The sequence below is a fragment of the Uranotaenia lowii genome, chromosome 2 (assembly GCF_029784155.1).
Source record: "Uranotaenia lowii strain MFRU-FL chromosome 2, ASM2978415v1, whole genome shotgun sequence".
Taxonomy (NCBI): Eukaryota; Metazoa; Arthropoda; class Insecta; order Diptera; family Culicidae; genus Uranotaenia; species Uranotaenia lowii.
The window spans coordinates 226,348,906-226,369,543 of record NC_073692.1 but is presented as its reverse complement, the minus strand read 5'-3'; the positions used below and the strand labels follow the sequence as shown (position 1 = coordinate 226,369,543).

At 33.5% G+C, this 20,638-nt stretch overlaps 1 protein-coding gene across 2 annotated transcripts in view; it reads right to left on the bottom strand.

Moving 5' to 3' along the window:
• Nucleotides 1-20,638, bottom strand: part of LOC129745575 (venom dipeptidyl peptidase 4) — an 810,441-nt gene that overhangs the window by 395,296 nt on the left and 394,507 nt on the right. The window lies entirely within an intron of this gene.

Below are 20,638 nucleotides of genomic sequence, written 5' to 3'. Positions count from 1 at the left end.
ACAAAAAACCGTCAAAAAAGTGTGTAAAATTTCAAATGCTATCACCAAAAAATACGTTAGAAACTGACTGCAAACAGTGCCATCTATTGCGCCGTTCAAGAGTTACAAATCAACTTTAAAGTGCCCAGTTTACGAAAAGGCGTAATCGTAGCCAAAAAAACAGAAATTAGTTTAAAAAGGGTGTTGGCATTTTTACACAAGTTTCGTGGGCTAGCTTGTACGTCTGTTCTCTGTGGTTGAAGTAGGCTAAAATTCCTATGTAAGAAATCTTTACATATAAAAATGAATTTCTGTCTGTTTGTCTGTCTGTTCCCTATAGACTCGAAAACTACTGAACCGATTTGCAGTATTGGAGATCGCAGAAGGCTTCTATTATAGTTTGAAACCCCACCCTATCACAGGAAGGGGTGAGGGGGTCTCCCAAACAATTGATTTTTTTTGCATAGCTTGAGAACCGATCATGCAATTGAAACCAAATTTTGTATGAGAGTGTAATTGGTTACGAGCATGGCCGTAGGAACGGGAGGGGGTGGAGGGAGTTTGGGGGTTAAACCACCCCCCGCCATTAGGGTCCATCAAAAGCAAGCGAGGTATACAACTTCACACTCAAATTGTGTAATTCTTAATCATTTTATGATGATGGAGTAAGGGTATTCAATAGTAACAATCTCGACTCAGAACTGATGTCAAAACCCTGAAAACTCATCACAGGTTCAGATATCAACTACGGTTTTTCAAAATTTTCTCACTTATTTAGAGTTATTCATTTCTGAATACTTCATTTAAAATTAGATTAAATTCATTTCAGTGATTTTGGTTTCATATACACTGAGGTTTTTTTTACGCGGATTGATTTTGCTCTATTTTTCTAACACGGCTTCTTTTTACACGGTTTTTTGCCATGGATACGATTCTTCCAAATATAATAATAGTAGTAATATTCCTCACTCCCCAGAAACTTGAAGGACACATGAAACGCGCCTCCATGTGAGGAAAGTTCTTACGAACATGAATAAATGCTATCGAGAAGACCAAAGTTGCCTTAGACTAAATTTCGAAAGCTTCTGGCGAAAACTGTTAAGCTCATTATCACCAAAACTTTGTGTCCCGATCTGACAATTATACTAAATACCACACAAGTATATCTACTTTTTTTCATAATATATTTCATGATAAGTTAGTTGACTTCGTTAATAAATTTTATACTCAAAATATGATTTTGATTTATCAGTTCAACATGTTTTGGAGTTTTCAAAAAATTAGATGTGCCTAAATGAAAAGTATTAAGAAGAGCTTATTCTACACGAAGAATTTTTCCCTTTACCATTTTTTTCATTTTAGAGAAATGCTGATTTCCATTTACCAAACGTGCTCCAGATAATAATAATAATAACAATAATGATGATGTGGTCATCAATAAATCTCAAATCATATTGTAGAGTAGATTTTAAGATCAATTTACTAAGTAAATTGTTGCCTTTTTATGATTTCTTTTATGAAATATTCAGTATTGTCCAAAAAGAGAAATTTCCATCAATTATTTTTCCAATTCAAATGACACTACAATCTCAAATTGTAGATTTATTAGCATACTCCGTCAGTCGGGACCTTTTTTCCATTCGGCAGAAAACAACACAAATTAAGAACCATAGCAACATCATACTTTGCTACACGAAGAAAAGTTGGAGTAGGCTGAAATTCCTATGCTGAAAATAAAACATAAACAAAATTTTCTGCGTGGTCATAGAAATGCAAGTTCAAACACGAACTTTTGTAGTTAAGACGCGAACCCACGGTTGATGGAAAGAATGTTCAGAGTTTCCTCAGTACCTCAATGCTTGAAATTTCCTTCTAGTAAGAACTTTCTCCAGGAGGTGGTGCTGAAATACATGTCCTTGCTGAAGTATATGAAGCATGCTGAGAGTTACCAATGTTGATTATAATATGTTTGATTCTTCTTCATGGCTCTCGCGAATCAGCACTTTTTTTGAGCGAAAATCTTCAATTTTTGAACAACATGCGAAAAAAATTCGCCTTGTCTCTAATAGAAAATAAGGCGGTGCCAAACACCGAATTTGGTTGGATATCCAAATACGGCAAACGCATCATTTCTCATCATAACTGACAACCCGTGCAGTATATGAGAAGGCAATGCAAATCTTGCCGTGCCTAAAATATCCAAATTTGAGTCCAACTACCATAAGATGAAAAGATGGGAATAGAAATAGACCAAGAAAAATGATTATGATCACATGGGAGAACTATTCCCTTCATTTCGATAGACATCGACACTCAACCAGTATAATATTCATACGCCAGGTTGGTCTCCTGTAGTAGAATGTTAATACATGGGCCCCGGAGAGGCGCAAGATGTGGGTTCAAGTCTCACCGGGAGACAAGGCGAATTTTTTTTCGCATGTTTTTCAACATCAATTTTCTCTTATCTAGTCCCTGAAATTTCATCTTAGTTGGATTCATTTCTCTCCAAAAAAAGTTTCGCTGACTGAATGTTTGAGTCAAGACCCATCTTTGGGTCACAGTTTAAAAATCTTCAATTTTTTTTTGTAATTTATTAACAATTTTCTACCAGTTGGATTAGTCTGAAGACTGTTGTCAACTGCTCAAATTGGAGATTTCCGGATGTGCACGTGAATAACACTTCGTTTCCTTTGCCTTCTTCCTATACGTTAACGACGGAATTCATACCGCGTAAAAAACCTTGGTTTAATCAGAATCTAAGTTTTGTATATGTGATTTCATATTTTTGGTTATGTATCCAGTTTAGGATTCTTGATTATTGGTTCAAATCATCATTAAAAATTGAAATAAAAAGCTGGGTTTGAATTCATAGTTAAAATTTAGTTATAAATTTCCTTTAATATTTGGTTGATGATTTTTGAAACTCATACGCACTTTTGCATTTAGTTATTATTTTCACGAATAAGTTAAAAAAAAATTTAGAAATCATTCTGAGTTTTTGTTTCATATCCAGATTCGAAGCTCATGAACATTATTCTTGTGCAAAATTCAAACATAACAAAGCTTCAAAATGACGATGGCGATTTTATTCAGATTTGCAAGTCGGATTAGAAATACATAATTGAAATAATGAATAATCATTAAAACCCAAAACATCGGAATTATAATTATGGATTCTGAAACTGATTTCAATTCTTTCGCTAGTATTTCTAAATTCAGAAACCGTTTTTATGTACATCACAGAACACGTATTGCAATTCCGAAACAGATTAAAAATTCAAATTTAGAAATCAAGTCCCAATTCAGATTCAGAATTATGTACTGTTCGAAATCCAGATTCAAATTCAGCTCGTGAATGAGTGCCACCAAAAAGTAATGACATGTAATTTCTTATAAAAAATGCAGGGAATTCCAAATTTTTAAATAGGGTCGATATTGCATAAATCGAATTTAAACCGCAAAATTTTAATCTTTTACTTTTGCTTTTAGATTTTTTTTATTCTTAGCTTTCCTTTAAAAAAATTATTATAAGTTCAAATAAAATAAGCAAAATTAAGCTTGCCACGTAACCCGGACTTTCCCGGTTATTTTATGAAAAAAATGGGATAGGTTCGGCCCGGTTACCCAACTTTTGTTAAATAAAATCCTGATTTAGTCCGGAATCATTCACATTTTTTTTAGAAAATAAAATCAAAAATTCAAATTGCATCATTATAATTTCAAATTTTTAAGCCCAAAAACGAAACTTTTCAAGCTAGATTTTTAAAATAAACATAATCGATATTTTGGGAAACAAAAAAAACGAAAATCTGGTTATGCTTTTCAGATAAAAAAGTATTGATTCAAATGTATTTCTTCTTGATTTTTGTTGAATAGGAGAGATAAGGGCATAAAGAGCACCCAGGGCATAATAAGCACTCCTTTTTTTTCTACAAAAGTACGTAATTTCTTAAACAAATTTTCATGAGGATTTGTTTCGTACTACCTATAGTATTAATATTTCACCAAAAAAGAAATATCCTTTTCATCTTTAAAGAAATATTAAATAATAACCAGCTAGGTTCTCAAGAGACACAAATATATAATCATTTTTGAAAAATTCAAGAACTCATCAAATAAATTCAACCAAATTTTACATGGAGAGTATAATGGTACGAGAAATGATTCTATGGTAATTGAAAAAAAAACCCTTTCCACCTTTCAGTTGGGAATAGGAGAAGGGAAAAGGAGTTCCGCACATATTTTTTTTGTAAAACTTGAGATTTTATCCAACAAATGGAATCAAATTTGAAAGAAAAAGTATTCGAGAACAAAAAATGCTTTTTTGTAAGAAGAGATTCCAAACAGTACATAGACATGAATGAGGGAAGTATAATCGCATAGTTTTCAAAACTATTCAAGGAATATAAACTATATTTTACATGAGAGGGTTTTATTAAGATTCAGGACTGCTCCTTTTTTCAGAAGAGGGGTAGAAGGAAAGTATGCACAGCTCGAAAACTCATCAAGCAAATGGAGCCATAAATGAAGTGTGATGTTATCTGGTTACGAAAAATTTTAATGTGTATGGCAGTTCGTGGAAACTCCCCACAATGCAGGAGAGAAAGTCAAATGAAAATGAATTTTTAATATCAGATTCAAAACATTTATTGAAAAACAATTTTTGATCAAGTTTTAAAAATGGCAGAGGATCTAATCTTCTTTGTATTCCAGTAATAATTTGATGTGACCGCTCTCATTGTAAAAATATCGAAAATTTGTTTTAAATAGAATTATTTTTACAAATTTTTTTTTTCATTTTTAGAAGGTGAAGCAAAGTACACCGGGTCAGCTGATCCCACATAAAAATGAATTTTGCAATTAGCTGAAATGCCAAAAATTAAATGAGAGAATATAAAAAAATAATATATCAATAAAAAAAAGTCACTCTTATGAATCAAAAACTAGCTCAGATCGAATGGAGATAAAACTGATAAAAGATACATCGAGGATCGTTCATTTTTTTTGAATGAGATGTTTTTTATAAGATTTTTGATGAAGGATATGAGCTTTGTTCGCATTTGCCGGCAATTGTTCTGGTGTACTTTACTTACACTTATTTTTAGCCAATCAAATCAACAATTTAAAAAATTATCATTGTTGTCAATTTTTATCGGAAGTTGCCTATTAGGTTTTTTGTAGTTTGAAGTATTTTCAAGATCAAAAGAAAATCATTAATCCAATACCAAAATAAAAATAAACTAAACTTTGATTTTAAACGATATCAGAATAAAAACGAGTGTATGAATTTGAAAAAAAGAATGGAATTTTGATTTCAGTATTATAACACAGATTATGAATTCATTAACAGACATCATTGAAAAAATAGTCGTGAACCTCGAAAATGAAAAATATTATGAAACTTATATGTTTGAGTTCGTGCTTAATTCAACTATCATAATGCCATTAAACAAAATTTAAAAACATAATATCAAAAATCATATTTTGATTTTTTTCCGAACTGGTTTGAGTTTCAAGATTCACATCAATCACAATATTGTTTCCAGATCATTCACCCAATGATAATTGAAATTAAAAAAAAATCCGGTTTCAGATTTGACAAAATGAATTTGATTAGCTCCATTGCAATTGATTTGACTCTACATCAGGCATGTCAAACTCGTTTAAGTGTGCGGGCCGCATTAAAAATTTTCTATGACGTAGAGGGCCGCAGCCAAAATCAGTTAGAAAACATAACATATTAGATGAGATACAATAAATTGGAATATAGTTATAACTGAACTTGGAATGAAATTTGGCGTTAAATTTTTATGTAAGCTTTTTATGTTAAATATTCTTATATTAAAATGCATTATATCTATTGTCCGGATATCAGGTTGAAGTTTATTTGTCACTGACACTTTCATTATTGATGATAAATTTTTATCAGATAATCTCGAACAATTAGGAGTTTTTGTAGCTTTCTTATGGAAAAAAATATTGCTCTCATAGATAGCTACTTGCAAACATAGCAAGAATTCTGGCAACAAATTTCCGTAACTCAACGTATCGTTCAGGCAAATAGCTGTAAAATTTTGGTACAGCCTCTTCAATGTACTTCGCTTTTAATAAAGAATCGCACTTCAGCTCTATCAACTCTAGTTGCAAATTATCAGCAGCATTTTTAGGAGCAAACAAAAATGGAGATACAAACAACGAAAATTCTTGCTCGTATGAGTTAAAGTCACGAAATAGGCTTTGGAATGAATCTAATAACGATTCTAGGTGAAGTACGTATTTACCAAATGATGCAGCCTCATTTGATCTTTTCAGTTCTTGACACGTAGAGAAGTGCAAAAGTTTTTCTTTGGAAATTTGGTTGATTCATAACAGTAACTTCGCTTGAAAGTCGTCTGCTTGAAAATGTTCAACAGGTTTACCTTTCATTTCCAAAAATAATATTATTTCCTCTCGTAGCAAAAACAATCTTTTTAATATTTTGTGGCAGGAAAGCCAGCGTACTTCTGTGTAGTAGGGAATTTTGTGAAAATTTAAGACGGAGCTACGCGGGCCGCATTGACATGCCTGCTCTACATTCAAGAAAAGTATAAGCAGCCTTCACAAAAGAATTTGGAAGAATTTGGTTTGGTTTGGAGCAGATGTTTTTATAACTGTTTCGAAAGATTTTGGCGTTTTGACTAATATGTCCGTCAGATTTTGTCTATCAACTCTAGTTTTGGTACTATATGGCTTGTTAAATTTTACAATTCAGCAAACTTTTACTAAATTGCAGTAGAATGAAATAATACACCTACAAACACTGCCGGCCAAAAGTTTGGGATCACACTCTAAAAAAACATGCAAATTTTGAGCGTTCATATCTCAGCCGTCTTAGGACATATTGCAAATCTTCTGATCTCATTTGAAAGATAATGAGCAATAATTATTTTGGAGGTATTTTGCCCAGATATTATGTTTTAGTTTTGTACCTCAAACTTAACCTCAAGTTAGAACATTTTCAAAAAATCGCACTCAATGTTCAAAGCCATCATCTCGGGATAGAGTGGACCACATTTCAAAATTTGAATTGCATTAGAATCCTTATTCTGTACTTCTCAAAATACAATAATAATTTTTTTTGCAAAATTAAAGAATGTACTTTTAATTATCAAAATAGACACTCAAGTTATCGTCTAAAAGTTTGGGATCACCGCTTAGTATGGTGCATGTATCGGAAAAAAAGTTTGGGATCATTCTTTTAAAAACATGCAAATTTATCTCATTCATATCTTTCTCATATAACATCGTATTGAAGATCTGAAGGTTTCATTTGAAGCTTAAGAATTGTTGTATGGCCTGCAGTGTATATTTCTGAGCTTTTACAAATTTAAAAAAATGTTTTGTCAAGATTAAATAAATCAACCAACTCATTGGCTACGCAGACCAATTTCTTGTATTTTTTTAATTTTCATGCTACGATTGAACAGTTTTAAATGAGCAGTCCTAAACGCAAAAAGGAAAAAAAAATATTTTGATTTTTTTTTTGCACATCTTTTATATTTTCGGGGGTTCACAACAGAAACTTCCTTTGAATTATTTTTAAATTTACAGAAAACGTTAGAAAGTTTGGCAAGAAAGAAGCACTGAAGCAAGAAAAATGAAGTTGATTTTCAGACCAAAATATAAAATTTCACCTCATACGATCTTAAATTTTCGGAAAACATAAAAAATTATGTTACATAAAATCACGAACCAAAACAAAGCTTTTTAGACCTCAGGGCCTTCATTGACTGCATTCCACTCGACTCTCTCTTAATAATGCCCATGACGTCGAATTTCAAATATGTTCCCTCTGAATCATATCAATTTACATGCCAAAACCCTGTAATAGTTCGCTTTAACCCAATAAAAGAGCAGCCTGCCAAGCGGTTCACCACAAAGTAATTTATGATAATTACAACCCATTTCTACACCTGCCAGTTCAACGGATGCGAAAGCTGGAGCAGAAACTGCAGTTTAGATTTCTACCACGCGTTTGGATGTGTCACTAAATTGAATGTGGGGGAGAACTGGGTACGAAACCAAAATTACCAGAAGTTCTAAGGAACGATTTAAAAAATCTCGATTAGTCCGTTTAAGGCTGAATAACAAATCTTTTTAAATTAATGGATCATTTGAAATAAAAATACGACTTGTTCTTCAAGACTAAGTCAATGTACCTTAGCAGGATCGCTGTAGTCCACATTACTCGCAGCTTCAGTTGAAGGTGCAACTCAAGAATAATTCTAGCGTAACATTTCATAAGGGTGGATCTAGCAGCAATGAGAAAACCGAGTTTGAAATTTCGGATCATCTCATCAAATCCTATTTTAGAAATCGACCACTTTTTGTTAAAAAAAAGTGCATTAAAATCACTTACTGTTTGTTGGCTATCAAGAACTTTAGCTTGTTTTAGATCAATTTTGAATATTTTAGAGTTTCGGTTCTTTTCCGATTCTAGTTACGCCTGGAAGTTTCGCCCACTTCATCGGCCGTTTTTGTGTTGGTTTTGAAGTAACGCCATGTTATCCTACACGGAAAAACTAGTTACGCCGTTTTGTCACACACGGTCAATTCAGTTACACCTATTGGCCCTACACGAATAGAAAAATAATCCCATTTCGAATTGGCGTAACTTCACGTCCCAACGAAAATGTATCAACAGGAAGTTTCACCCAATTGAATTTGATAAATTTTTTGAAAGTTTTTGGTGATTTTAAGATGAAACAGCGTTTTTAGGTAAAGTGCAACCGCATACATCCGGAATGGCCATTAACTCTATTTGTTTACATTTGGCAGTTTTGTCCTTTTGAAATGTTACGCCAGAAACAGAAAAATTTACCCCATTTTGAATAGGCCTAATTTCACGATCCAATGAAAATGCATTAACAGAAAGTTTCGCCCAATTGAATTTTATCAATATTTTGAAAGTTTTAAATAATTTTAAGATGAAACCGCGCTTTTTAAGTAAAGTGCAACAGCGTTCATCCAGAATGATCATTAACTCGATTTGTTTATATTTGGCAGTTACACCCTTATAAAATGTTACGCGTGAATTTGGTTTCAGTTTTGGCAGCATCGTTCAACACGTATCCCACCACGCGGATAGACAACAAACGCGTTGGAATAATTGTTGAGCATAGTTCTCGCCTCCCTAAAACCGCAGCTTGGTCCCTGGGGTAAGGTTTGTTCGCCGTAAGCCTTGCCGAAGCGTGATGTTGAGAGTACTTTCGTTCCGAAAGGGTAATTGCAATTTCAGGGCAGAATGTTAACTACATGGAATAGCAACGAATGTGATAGCATAAATGTTTGTTTGCACCGTTAGACGTTCCTATGCTGTTTGATATGGTATCGTTTACAGTTAGAAGATTCAAATGTTTCCAAAAGAAAGAAGCTTTTTAACCCTGATCCTCCCCAAAAATTTTTACCCGTCAGCATTCCTGGAGAGTCAATTTGACGCTCATAAACTCTCTTGTTTCTCTTTTCCGATTTCCGATTTTCCGATTTGTACAAAATTCATAGTTTTGGAAACCTCGTAATGTTACTCAAATTAGTTTTTCCGATAGAATCCATCAATAAGACTTCCGTGTTTGAACAAAAAGTCCAAAAAACATGCTTCGAAAAAAAGTAAATAATGTAAATAAACTTAGAAACTTTTTTTTCAATGAATTGTGTATTCTTATATGTGTCCAAAAGCTGGTCAATGCGATGCAATCTCAATTTTCCCTACTTTTACTATAACAGCTGAATGCCTTTTATTAGTGCCTGCCAAATGTTCGAAAATCATTGCACGGAGTGTTTAAAAGTTTATCTAGCTTACATATATGAAAGTTAAAAGAAAAAATATCAACTGCTAGAAAAATGGCATTCTGTCAAAGTATGAAGTTTGTGCGCTGCTCTGCGTGTTTTAAATTCTTTTTTGAACGCAACTGTTTGTGCAGGGCCTTAAGCTCATTATTTTTAACCACATACATTACCATTTTAAGCATTGGTGGAAATGCATGGAATCTATTAGAGATGTACCGAATAGTGGTATTCGGCGAACGGCCGAATACCGAATATTGACCTTTTTAACTATTCGGCCAAACGAATATTCGGCCGAATATTCGGTCGAATATGCTGTTGGGTTTTTAATGAAAATACAAAAGCGATTATTTAATTTTCCTTCTATTTCTTCCATCTTAATGCTTTTCATGTTTTTGAGCCGATTAATTTCAACCAGATGATGTATTACAAAATCTTTTTCAAGTAGGGGTTACTCTGAATAAAAAAAAATCACCAATAACATGATCAAAAAGATGGGTTCCTCTGAAATCTGGCTAAAACACGTCGAAACTGGTGCCAAAAAATATAAAATTGCTTATTTGATTGATTTGATGATTTTCAGCAGTCTGTGCTTTAACCTTGGGCAAATCAGGACAATTTGAGGAAAAAAAAATTTAAAAACGGCGAATGTGAACAAAATCAAGGCCAAAAACCTACGATAGGAAAATGAAAGAAAATAACTTGAAATTTAATATTTTCGTTGAATAGCAGGAGCAGTATTAAAATCGTATCGTATGGATTAAACAAAAATTAATGTTTATTTTGAAATTGTTTAAAAATCGTTTTTGAACATAAAATCTTGAAATTTTCAAAGACAGATCAGAATTCTGTATTTGATTTAGCAAATTATTTGAATAAAGCCGGGCAAAATCCGGGAAGTTTTGAACAATATCTAAGCATCCTGGCCAGATTCGACTTACCTTGAATTCTTTATTGGATTTATGGGCAAGTCTGGATATTTAAAATATAAATCTGGAATAAACTATAATCAAAGTATAAAGCATTATTCATCAGCATTATCCTGTACGATCTACTGTGAATAATACACGGATACACTTAAGATGCTTAACTGAAACCATAAGTTTTTGATGATTATGTAGCTTTTTCAACATTACTTTTGGCTATTCTATAAATTATCCAAATTAATTTGAAAAATTTGACAATGATGTTATTGTATAGATTTTAAAAATAAATATTCGGCCTATTCGGCCTATTCGGCCGAATACTTAGCTCAACTATTCGGTGGGCCGAACATTCGGCTTAACGGTTTTTTGGCGGTATTCGGCGCCGAATATTCGGCCAACCGAATATTCGGTACATCTCTAGAATCTATTTTTAGAAATTTAAGTAAGAGATTAGGTTTGCGGTTTAAATCAGATTTATTATCTACTCTAGTAAAGTCGATTAAAATTGAAGAATTAAGTTAGAAATTTTGTTTTTGAAATGTATGCAATACGTATTATGTTAAACTACAGTCCAATAAAATGTATTTCCTGTAGAATTTGACTCGAGTACATTGACCAACAAAAAATTTCATTTTTAATGAAATTCAAAAATAAAAATTTTGTGAATAACTTTTTAAAGTTAAAACGAAAACCAAATTTTATCATAAAACTACATCCTCTAAATACATCCAAACTTTGTTTTGTATAAGTGACTTCTTCTTGTTTGTGTTACAAAATTGATTCTGAGAGAGTATAAAATTTTAATTTTGAATCAAAAATCAAAATTATGAAACTGCGATGTCCTCCGATGTCCGATGTTGATTTCTTAATAAATTTATCACATTGATATTTGAACCTTAAATAAAACTTAACCTCAAGATGAAACTGATTTTTATATTTTAATTCTTAACCTAAATTCTTTAATTTAAACCTAAGTTAAAAAAAAACTGAACTCCTAATTTGAGTAATAATAATAGATATGAATCATGAACCATAAAGTTAAATTTGTATCAGAGCCCTCAACCAGAAATCTCTTATTCGAGTTCTGAATTTTTGGTTTTCAATATCTATCTTTTTCAATTATTAATTCGTAATTCAACTGACTTAAACCCTGAAAAAAAATTGCGAAGGATGAAACAGTTCACCAAAAAGAAACTTAACTGATTCCAATTCCGAAAATGAATTTTAAAAATGAATTTGAAATCCAAATTTAACAAAAAAGTTTGTAATTCAGTAAATTTTTCTCATACCTCATGTTTAGTTCAAACATGGAAATTGCATCTGATTTAATTGAAATCGTTGCTTGTCTATGCAAAGAAAGTGAGAAAATTCGAACAAAATCCTTTTGAATTTTTATCTACAAGTATTTTTGAAAAACTGATGAATATTTCTGTAAATGGGAAAAGATTTCAAAGGTTTGGCTTTTGTCCCGAGTCGAGAATGATACTCTTGAATCATTTTAGTCGTTCTTAAAAATTTGACTAGGAAATTGAAATTATGAGTTTCAAGAAGAACATTGAAAGTTTTGGACTCTCAAGGCCAAACTAGCCATAGTAAAACAAGGCTGATAAATAATCGGCTCATCATAGCTAGTTCATTCAAAATGAAAATTGGAAAATGAACAAACTTGAGTTTGTTTTCTTGTGAAAGCTCTGCTTAAAATTAAAACACCGTCATATAATATACAGTTTTGAATACAGTAATTTCTGACGTTTCAAAAATGTATAATTGAGAAGGGGTTAAAGCAAAATCTCAATTATCTCAAAGTTTGACACTCTTTCAAACTGTAGGTTAAGCGGAATGAACCTTTTTTAGTGACGTGATGACGCATAAAACCTGTACTATTTAGAACCCCTATAGCAAGTCTCTCGGGTCAAAATATGTTGATATACTTAATTTGGGAACATTTTTGTTCATCCAGCAAACAATTTAAATGAATTTAAAAAATTTGAATTGGACTAATTTCACATCCTGGAGGTGAGTTTCAAGTTTTAAAACGAAAATTATCAGTTTTGAAACGAAAGCTTTCCATTTTTGACACTTAATTCAAAGGTTATATGAATGATCAAATGTGAAAATCGTATAGTTTTGAAAGCGTTGAATCATCCTCTTCAAAAAACTCAGAAAGTTTTTGATAGGCGAGAAACGGGCTATATGCATCTATTAAGCAGAATACTGATTTAATCAAATATTACATCGAATATGTGTATAAAAAGTGTATGGAGTAATTTTTGTGTTGAAATCTCCTCCAGTTTTTGAGAAATTGATTTTATTATAACTGTTTTCAAAATTGCCGAACCTCAAACCGTGCGGGCTAAATGCGCCTTTTGTGTTTTAGGCAAAATTTATGTTTTTTTGGCAATATTTTCGTATAATTTCATTGGAAATGCTCAAAACTGATAACTTTCATACGACAAAGCTGAAATTATTTTAAAATCTATTTCGTTTATCATTTAATAGAATAAAACAAAAGATAGGGTTGCCATATTATGGAGGCAGTTCATCCATCAGTAAAATTATATCTAATCTGTTTTGAGATCTTAAATTCTCTCTTAAGATGTAAATTAGAGCTTGGATTCAAAGTTATTTTGATAAAATCATATATTTATTCTATTTAACCTGTTATTTTAAGATAGAGGCATTTTGCAAACATGATGGGGGCATACAATAACTCTCTCTTATTCCACTTTCCAACCATTTTGAAACTATCATAAAAGATCTACTTTGTTTCTAGTCCTTTTGATTAAGAAACAAAAACCACCCAGGTTTTTGTTTTGAGCTTCTTTACGTATAATTTTTAAAAGTCAAAAAATTACATTAAATGGTATCAAAACCTTGCATGAATAATATAATTTTATTGGGTTGGTTAATTCATAAAATTCTTTCTTGCCATATGTTCAAAGCGTTGAAAATTTGAAAATTTCGACTCTCAGGACCCAAGTGCGTGGAATGTATCGTAGGTGGTTGACCTCTTCAAAGGGACAAAAAAAAATTAAAAAACAATGAGAATTTTGCTTTTCAGTACCGTAAAACGGGGTAACATTGACCATCGGGGTAGCTTTGATCAACATGAAATTTTGTCACATAATCATCAATAACTAAGTCTCAAGTTAAAATATCTCAAAACTTTTTTCTACATGTTGAGTTTTAAATTGGGAAAAACTTGGTTTGTTTTCAAAAATTTCAAATGTAAGTACAAATGTTATTTCAAACACCCTTCCTGACGAACTCAAAGCGTTTAGAAGCAGCAGGTTGATTTATTGGACAGTTCAACGTTTTTCCTAAGTAAATTTATTGTTTTGCTGTAGTTTTTGTTGTATAATGAGGGAAATTTTTGATATTTAAAAAATAGGGACGTTTTCCAAGAGTAAACCAGTCAAGGACAAAAGGTTAGAAACCCTATCAAATGGTAAAGAACGTGTTAAGGGTTGTTTTGTCCGTATTGATTTTGACGACGAGAGTCTTAGCAATTTCTGGGATCGGGTAGTTCTTAGAGGAGCGTTAACACGTTCGTCGCCACGCTCATTTTTGTAGTTTTACTAGCCGAGCCCGAAGAAATTCTCGGAGCGACAAAATAAAGAAGGAGAGCTCCCGCTTTGCAACGTTTGGCTAAACTGAGCGGCTAACTGGAGTAAGAGAGCGTCACACGTTTTTGAGGTGACGGGGCGTCCCAGGAAATACACTCGTCACCCGAATATGAGTCCCATGACGACGAACGTGTTAAGCGGTAGAAGTGATAACAGTTCTGAAAAATTGACGTTATTCTGCAAGATGTCTAAAATGAAGAGTCGTTGTAAGAATACGCGCCTTAATGCCAGCGTCGTAGATTTAGTAGCAAGCAACGTTGTTCGTAAGGCGAAAGTTCAAGGGCATCGTTCCAAGGTAGCTGGCGTAGAGCGTATCTGACGAAGCATCGTTATACTCTCTCTCTTTTTTTCTAGCACCGCCCGATATGGTGCCCAAATTTTTATTCCAAATTCGAGAATGCTACGCACAAAGGCACTATACAGTGATTTCAGACTGTAGAAGTCACCAAAAACTGCTTGTTTCGTCGTATGAATCCAAGAAACGTGAAACTTTTTGCCACTGTCGTTGAAATATGCTGGAAAAAGTTGAGCTTGTTGTCTAAAGTGATATCAAGGCCTTTGACGGCCGATGTGCGATTCAAGTCGAATGAACGTGATGGTAGTACAATTGGTAATATTCGGAGTCATGCCGTTTTGATGACACCAATCAAGCACACTGTCAATGTCCTTTTGGAGAGCGCCGCAGTCGACTAACGAAGAAATTGTTCGGAAAATTTAGAGGTCGTCGGCGAACTGTAGTTTTTCTTACTCAAGAGAAGCATTCAAATCGTTGATGAAGAGGAGAAATGTCAGAGGTCCCAGGTGACTTCCCTGAGGCACTCCCGAGGAAATTTTGGAAGATGTCGAGTAAACAGAGCCCAGTCGTACGAAAGCAGTTCGGCCTACGAGATACGAGGTTATCCAATTGCAAAGCCAATCAGGAAACCCCAATCTCCGCAATTTTTCAACAGCCAAATCATGCGGTACCTATTCGAAAGCCATACTCAGATCTACGTTCACGGCGTCAACTTGTTTACGTTTATCACGCCTTTCAACAAATTTCGATACGTACGTACGGAATTTATTTGATCCAAAAATATATTCATGATATTTTTAAGTTATTTCAAACATTCATTTTACTTTCGACAGGCTTTTCAATTTTCAAACCACTCTGCACAAACGGCCGACAAACGACTGCCGTCTGCTGACTGCCTGATGATGCCGTTCACACACATGCATATACCTACACACTTCAATTGATGGAATTGCATGCCAAGATCAGGCAAAAAAAATTATATTTTCTTCAATGCCTTATAGAAAATGTTCGTTGTTTGATTATAATTTTATTGGCATTTTTTAACATGTTTTTCTGAAACCAACAGTATTGTTTTAATATTTTTTTCATAACGAAGTGTATTTTAAAAATCAATCCGAAGATGGCAGATGCACTAGTAAGGAAGGTTCATCACAGCTTTTTTCCGAAGCTCCTAATTTTAATTGCATTTTGTCATGTGGGAAAAACTTACTACGCAGTTATTAGTATTCAATTGTGGATAAATGAAATGTTGACATTGCGATTTTCTTTGATGTTTGATTTTTTGGCCTATGTTTCAGATGTAAATCATTAAAATGCATTTTGGCGTGTCAAGATAAGGAGCATGCCATGTTAGGGCTCATTTTCGTTCAGAAAATTTTAATACAAATTATGGAAACAATTCTGCTGTTGCTGGCTTAGGGAAAATTTTGAATTTGTGTGTTTTGAATTCTACGTAAATGTTTTGCAGTGTTCCTGCTACTTATTATAATTTTAAATGATTAACAACAAATCAAAGTTTATCAAAAAAAATCAGATCCTTATCAATAACAGATTCTGTCAATCCAAAAAATTTGTGCCAAAACAAATAAGCCTTAAGCTTATTGACTCTGCAGTCATTTGAAAAAAAGGACACCATTAAAATAGACTTAAAAACTCTCACGTATTGACTCTCAAAGTATCATTCCCAATAACGAGTGCGAACGAACCATAAAGTTTCAAAACCAAAAACGAGCACCAATTGGAATATAGTTTGCTGAAAAATGGCAAAACAAATTAATTTCCGATACAAAAGATAGGCCACACTGTGTAGCACATTTGAAATGCAAATTGCCGGTCCATGTTTGATGGCTCAGATAGAAAACCGACAACAGCTTTCGGCCAATCTGAGCCAAAAGCAGACAGACACTTACTCGTTTGACCGACATTGTTGCAAAAGTCCTCCGAACTACGCTGTTAAACCTCTGACCTATCCTTCTGTATCATGATCTGGTGTGTCGATCCAAAGCCAGTTGAGGAGCTCTGAACCCAAATGTACATCAACCGGTAGCATATTGAACTCACAAGTTCATTTGCTTGTTTTCAACTCCTCACGTTTCGCCCCAGTTCCGCCAATCCAAAACCATTCAAACAAAGCTCTGCCCCGGTTCAATCTAGGGACTGACTTTACCAAATTTGATGACACCGTTACCGGAAGTGGCAATTTGGTTGAAAACTAGAAAATTTCCATTCTTCTTCTCGCACCTAGCCTGTTCCTGTCTGACCCAACCACAACTATCAGGCTCAGGCTGAAAGTTTCCCATTAGCGTGTATAAGTTTATAGACCATTGAAGAGACAGCTTACATTGCCACTATTAAATGCAGCCACAATCACTTCCATCTGTACCGTTGAGCCGTCAACACGTACGCCGGAGCATCGTATCGTTGCTGTGTACCTGCAGGAACATTTTACATTATTTATTTTTTCCTTACCTGTATTTCAATCAGCACTTTTCAGTGCTAAAATTATTTTCATTTTCTTTTATTCATATTTTCTCTTTTCTTTCCAGCATGGGGAAGTCTTCGGCCGGCTCAAGGGCCGGAAGAAAACGGATTGCTGAACCTAATCCAGGGCCATCTGCCAAAAAAGTTGAAATTTCCAATTCATTCGATGTCCTTCATAACATCGGTGATGAGGAAATATTCATATTTAATTCTGATAAGAGTACTAAGAAACCTTCTTCTTCTTCTTATACTCTTAAAAACGAAAAGATTCCACCAATAACGGTCACGATTCCTGACTTCAATGCCTTTCGAAAAGAAATCGTCACTTCCGTCAAGGATGTGAAGATTTCTTTTCAGATCGGTCGAAGGGGAACTGCTCGTATATTGGCGGAATCTTTTAATGATTTTCAAAAGGTTTTAAATTATTTGAATAATAAAAAACACCAATTTTTTACGTACGACACTAGAAGTGATCGTCCATTTAAAGTTGTACTTCGTGGTCTCACTGGCGATCAGACACCGGATGAGATCACAGCTGAATTAAATTCTTTGTTAGGTTTTTCTCCAATTCAAGTAATTCAAATGAGGAAAAGAACCAACACGAATAATACCAGTAGTGTTGGTTTTGCTCCTGAACTTTATTTGATCCATTTTAAAAAGGATCAGGTTAATAATTTGCAAATTCTTGAAAAGGCTCGTCTTATGTTTCATTGTCGAGTCAAATTCGAACCTTTTCGTAAATCTTCTACCAATTTTCTTCAAAATATTACGCAATGTCGCCGTTGTCAAGCTTTTTGTCATGGCACTAAAAATTGTAGAATGAATGCCAGATGCATGTTTTGCGGCTCATTCGATCATGAAAAATCTAAATGCCTTTTTGGTGGTGATAAGCCAAAAACAGAATTTTTTAAGTGTGCAAATTGCGCAGGTAATCATTCCTCGAATTCGCTAGACTGTCCCATCAGGGCAAAAATTATTGCTTCTAGGAAAAATCCCAAAGTTTCCAGAAAAGTTTCTTCTCCTCCTTCCTCTTTTTCGTCTTCACACGTCGGGCCGGCAAACAACCTGCCTGTTCGCATTCAGCCTCGGTCTACATTGGAATCACGGCTGGGTAATACCCGAAGTGATTTTAATGTTACCTGGGCTGATTCTGCGCCCCAGACTCGTTGTTTATCGTTCTCAGAGGTGGTTGAAAATGGGTTTCCCTCTTCAGGTTTAACTAATAAAAATGGGAAAAAACCAAGTCTCAACGTTCATGCGAAGGCTTGGGAAAATCCCCGAAATTCAAATACTTTTTCTTCTCCTTCCTCTTCTGATTCTAACAATTTTGTTGATTTGGGTGAGATTACTGAGGAAAAATTAAAATTTTTGCATCAAAATTTAATGGAAATGATGCAACTTATGTTGAAAGCAAATTCAATGTTTGAAGCTTTCCAAACTTCTTTTAATTATGCTAACAAAATTATTATGACTTTACGATTCCCTCATGGATCCAAATAGATGTTTAAATATTATGAATTGGAACGCTAGATCTTTGCTGGCTAACCAAGACGAGTTCTTTTTATTTTTGAAAACTCAAAACATACATATTGCTGCCATCACTGAAACTTTTTTAAAGCCAGACAATAACTTGAAAAGCAATGCTTTCTTTAAAATTTTACGAAATGATCGACTTGATCGACAAGGTGGGGGTGTAGCTATTGTCATCAATAGTCGTCTCAAATTTAGACTTCTTCCTTCTTTCAATACAAAAGTCTTAGAAACAATTGGAATTGAATTAGAAACTTCTATGGGGAAAATTATAATTGTTGCCGCATATTTGCCTTTTCAATGTAGCGGTGAACAGAAAAATTTTTTGAAGGGAGATTTACAAAAACTCACCAGAAATAAATCTAAATTTTTTATTATTGGTGACTTTAATGCAAAACACCGATCTTGGAATAATATTTCATCAAATTCAAATGGGAATATTTTGTTTAATGACTGCTCTGCAGGTTATTATACTGTTGAATATCCTAATGGGCATACTTGTTTTTCTTCAATTAGAAATCCCTCCACAATTGATTTGGTTCTAACGGATTTAGGCGAGCATTGTAGTCAATTAGTTACTTATGCGGACCTCGATTCAGACCACCTTCCAGTAACATTTTCTTTATCCCAAAGTCCCATTGAAAACCCTTTAAAATCAACTTTTAATTTTCAAAAGGCTAACTGGGAGCGATATATGAATTTTATTGAACGTAATCTAGATGTAAACGTTCCATTGAATTCAATAGAAGATATTGATTTGGCTGTAGAAAATTTGACAACTTCAATAGTCAATGCTAGAGCCGCTTCAATACCTAAAGTTAAACATAAATTTAATCAACCTTTAATTGATGATGATCTTCAGTTTTTGATACGACTGAAAAACATTCGTCGACGCCAATTTCAACGAACTAGGGATCCTTATTTGAAATTAATTTATTGCGACCTTCAAAAAGAGATCAAACGTCGTTTAAATTTCATCCGTAATGAAAATTTTGCTAAAGCAGTAGAGGACATAAAACCCTACTCAAAGCCATTTTGGAAATTAACTAAAATTCTAAAAAAGCCCCAGAAGCCAATTCCTTCTTTGAAAGATGGGGATAAACTTCTTTTAACTAATTCAGAAAAAGCTCAAAAATTAGCCCAACAATTTGAGTCTGCTCATGATTTTAATTTAAACGTTGTAAGTCCAATTGATGCTCAAATTTCCCTAGAATTTGATGATATTCTTTCTAAGCAAATTGTGTTTGAAAGTTCTTGTGAGACAAATATTGATGAACTTAAATTGATTTTCAAAAAATTTAAAAATATGAAAGCCCCGGGGGAAGATGGGATTTTCTATATTCTTATTAAAAAGTTGCCTGAAAGCACTTTAAATTTTTTAGTTAAAATCTTCAATAAATGTTTTCACTTGGCTTATTTTCCCAATAAATGGAAAAATGCCAAAGTAACTCCAATTTTGAAACCTGGAAAAAGTGCTTCAGAGCCTTCAAGTTATCGACCAATTAGTTTGCTTCCTTCTTTAAGTAAACTATTTGAGAGAGTTATTTTGAATAGAATGATGATTCACATTAATCAGAATTCTATTTTCCCTGATGAACAATTTGGTTTTCGTTATGGACATTCTACTACACATCAACTTTTGAGTGTAACTAATATGATTAACGCTAGCAAATCTGAGGGTTATTCAACTGGTGTTGCTCTTCTTGATATTGAAAAAGCTTTTGACAGTGTTTGGCACAAAGGTTTAGTAGCTAAATTAGCTCGATTTGATTTTCCTGTATATCTCACCAAAATTATTCAAAATTATTTGACTAGCCGAACTTTGCAAGTAAGCTATCAAAATTCATGCTCTGAAAGGATACCCATTAGAGCTGGTGTCCCTCAGGGTAGTATACTTGGGCCTATTTTATACAATATTTTTACTTCTGATCTTCCTGATGTCCCAGAAGGAAAAGGTAGAAGATTATTTGCTGACGATA